We start from the raw sequence: 3,680 nt of genomic DNA, 5'->3' as shown, positions 1-3,680 counted from the left end.
TGAGAAGTGACAGTAGGTAGAAAAATAGAAGTAGTGGTAGTACACTACTAGAAAAAGTAGAATAGACATCGCCTCTTAGACATCGGGTGCTCCTAGAGCCGATGTAAAAGGTTTTTTAGTCATCGTTTTTAATCAACCGATGTCTTTTGTTAATATAGACATCAACTTTTTAGCCCAACCGATGTTGTAAGTCTGTTTTAAAAAATAATTCAGCGCGCCTCTTCTATTTCCCCCCTTAGCCAAATATTTCATTCCCTCTTAAAAATTCCCCCAATTTTTACTTCAAATTTTTTAAGTATCCAAATCTCCCCATCCCTTATCTAAAAACATAAAACAAAAATAAAAAACACTCATCATCCTCTCTCTCTCTCTCTCTCTCTCTCCTCTCTCTACTCTCTTGACCGATGAAGAACAAGAACTGTGTACTCATTGCTGATGAAGATCTACAATCTTCGATTTCGACGAGCATAACTCCCCTAACTCTGCCCTCTACAAGCTTCGAGGTCAAATACCAAAGCTTCAAGGTCAAAACTTCGATTTCAATTTGGGGGTTTCGAGTCCAGAGGTTGAAAATTTTGGAGTCGGGGGTTTAAATAGGCGAGAACCTCAAGAATGACGTTAACTTGAACTGGGTAAGATTTATACAACAAGTTTCAAATTGGGGGGTTTGAATTTAAAACCCTAATTTTTTAATTACTTGAGGATTGTTTTTGTTAATTTATGAAATAGTTGGACATTGCTACAATGCGCCTTTATGATGTGTGGATTGATTTTGTTAATTTACAATCTGAATATTATTGTGAGAATAGCCGCATTCCTACAATGGCAGACACATATCTTTAGAGGCGATAACTTTATTGGCTTTTGTATTCAAAATTCTTTTCAGCTAGCGCCAATTTGTGAATTCATTTATATACAGATCCTATTCTATTCTATTCATAAGTGTAAATATCCCCGAAAATCAAATCACAAGTGTAACTCTTACTACTTTTGTTTTCAAGATTTGTGGCCTTATTTATAAATTTGATGATTTGATAGTTAAAGATTTAATTTTTTCTTTATTAATTGCATGGTTTGGATTGAATCTGAATCTTTTTATGAATATTCTTTGTTATGTTTTATAAGTTTTAGTTCTGAGCTAATTAAGTACTTGTAGTCTTTGTGATGTGGGGTTTTAAGTTGCTCGCTGATGCAATTTTCTTTTATTATGTTTATCGGGTGACAGTTTCGGGTTTCGGGGTTGAGGAAAGGGGAAGTTAAAATTGAGCATTTTTATGGGTTGGAGAAGACCAGGTTTATTTTGGCACATGGTTCCAGGATTGTGTGTTTAGCACTTACCAATGACGACAAGTTTCTTGCTACTGCCAGTACTAAGGGGACTTTGGTCAGGGTGTATAATACTTTGGATGGTTTGTTGCTTCAAGAGGTATGATATATGTATTCAATTGCTTGTGGAATTTTAATGCTTTCTTAGCTTGTTGGTGTAGTTATCGTATTTTAAGTTCTAGATATTTGCAGCTTAGAATACATCTGTATTTAGTTTTTAAGTGAGAGACCTAATAATTTAGTTGTTGAGTCTTGGTAACATATATATTGATTGTAATTTATAGGATATAATCAACTAGGAGATTAGGTGTGAATTGCAATTCATTTACACTTCGTGGATAACTAGCAACTTATTACTTATTAGGTGGTTGACTAATGTAAAAGATTGGTGATTCTGCTGCCCAACTTGTGAACATCTGATACGAAGAAATTTCAAGCTTAGAAGTTGCTTCTGTTCTGTTTGGTGCTTCCAATTCTTGTTTTTAGTGATTGTTTAATATTGTGAAGTATCATTTTGAGACTTGCATTGATGATAAACTGAAACATAAGCCTAGTTTTTATTACAATTTTGTATAAAGAGTACAAATTGACACTTATTATTTATGGGGATGTAATCATTACATTATTTCTTTAGGTGATTGATTATAAAACTCAGCAGCACAAGCTCTTCCCTTTGTTGGCTTCTGCCTATGCCTTTAGATTTGCTGGTCAATTGTTAAGTTGGTTGTACAAGGATGTGACAGACACCAATGACTTCTCAATGTTGCCAGAAGCTCATGCATGCACCGCAGGGCTCAAGTCTTTGACCACAAGTGCCACAGCAGTAAGTGAATACTTCTAACTTTTGTTGCTAGCTTACTTGGTTAGAAATTTATATTTTTTGTGTTTGTGTGTGCACAACATAAGTCATGGATGAGCTGATGAGCATTATATAGAGAAAAATGTAATATTTCTTGAGTGGTAGTTCTAAGTTCTTAATTAAATTTGTGAGAGACTTACAGTTTTATGGTTGAAATATAAAGTATTTTTGAATTACTTTTTCTTGAGATGTCATATGTGGAAATATATTTAGTTAGACACATTCATGGTTGATCGATTATCTGATCAAGATTTGTTCATGATCAGGTTTATTGATAAACTGAAAGAACCCATTCATGGGAAATGTATTAAACAAATACTAGAGGTACTTTGTCAGGTCTATGCGCTATCTACACTTCACAAGCACCAGAGCGAGCTTTTTTGCAACTTCCAGCATTACACCAAAGCAGGCAGCACTTGCCTTTACTCAATTGAGACATTTGTATTCCCAGGTTTACATAAATTTTATTCATCATCTTGGTTATGCTAGAAGCAAGCCTATTTACCTAATTAATGAAACTATAATTTGTCATCAGGTCCGATCAAATGTTGTTGCACTCGTCGATTCATTCAACCACACGGACCACTATCTTGGTTCAATTCTTGGATTTTAGTGTTTATCTCGTTGATTGAGCTTCATTTTTGTGAATTGTGTGAAATTTTACGCGATGTGTGTAATAACAATGACAAATCTCTTTTTCTTCCATGTTTTTATCCTTGACTCTCATTTTTCGTTTTTTTATAAATTTTTATTTTAACAGGCAAATGTTTATCATGCTACAAGATCTGATGGTCAGGAATTAGCGATCAAAGTGTACAAAACTTCAGTACTTGTGTTTAAGTATGTGTGACAATCCTTTGTCTTGTAATTATTACTTTCATAATACAATTTCTTTCACTATTGCCACACTATGTTCAATTGTCTCGCAGCTTGCTTCTGAGAAAAGTGATACATGCGAGATATGTATTTATGTGCATATGTAGAGATGCATACTCAGTGAAGCACTTTACGTGTTATTCGTATTGCATTTTTCTGTCCAAGCTAGCATCTGAATTAAACAATCAGATTCGCCTTATCAATGCCAGTGTTACTAGTCTTCTGATTCTTGAACATTTCAGGGATAGAGATAGATATGTACAGGGGGATTACCGTTTCAGATATGGATATCGCCGACACAATCCAAGAAAAATGGTTAAGACATGGGCTGAAAAAGAAATGAGAAATCTAATGAGGGGATTACCGTTTCAGATACAGGAAGTCATTTATTCAAAAAAACGCTCAAAGGTACATATGCTTATTATCAGCATATGGGACCAGAGGCTACATGAGCTTTACTAAAGAGTGGGAAGATGCAGAAGAATAAGGGCGTTCCTCAGATGATATTTTACATGCTATTGTCGGTACCAAGTAAAATTCTTTATATAGACAGTAGTAGAATATATGAATGGATATGTGTAGTACTTGATATTTGGATTAGATGAATCTGTTGTACCGG

The 3,680-nt window shown here is 34.5% G+C and overlaps 1 long non-coding RNA gene across 3 annotated transcripts; it reads left to right on the top strand.

Annotated features, from left to right (window-relative positions):
* Nucleotides 1–340: 340 nt before the first annotated feature.
* Nucleotides 341–3,418, top strand: LOC141675112 (uncharacterized). 3 transcript variants are annotated; one of them, XR_012555895.1, is made up of 5 exons: nt 341–632; nt 2,452–2,636; nt 2,721–2,854; nt 2,946–3,025; nt 3,304–3,418. It is a non-coding gene; the product is annotated as an uncharacterized LOC141675112 (long non-coding RNA). The 3 variants fall into 3 exon arrangements; XR_012555894.1 differs by having other exon boundaries at nt 2,721–3,025; XR_012555893.1 differs by having other exon boundaries at nt 2,721–3,383.
* The last annotated feature ends 262 nt before the right edge of the window (nt 3,419–3,680 follow it).

The sequence above is a fragment of the Apium graveolens genome, chromosome 7, assembly GCF_009905375.1.
Source record: "Apium graveolens cultivar Ventura chromosome 7, ASM990537v1, whole genome shotgun sequence".
NCBI classification, from domain to species: Eukaryota; Viridiplantae; Streptophyta; class Magnoliopsida; order Apiales; family Apiaceae; genus Apium; species Apium graveolens.
The sequence above is the reverse complement of the archived record's forward strand: the minus strand, read 5'-3'. Positions and strand labels throughout refer to the sequence as shown.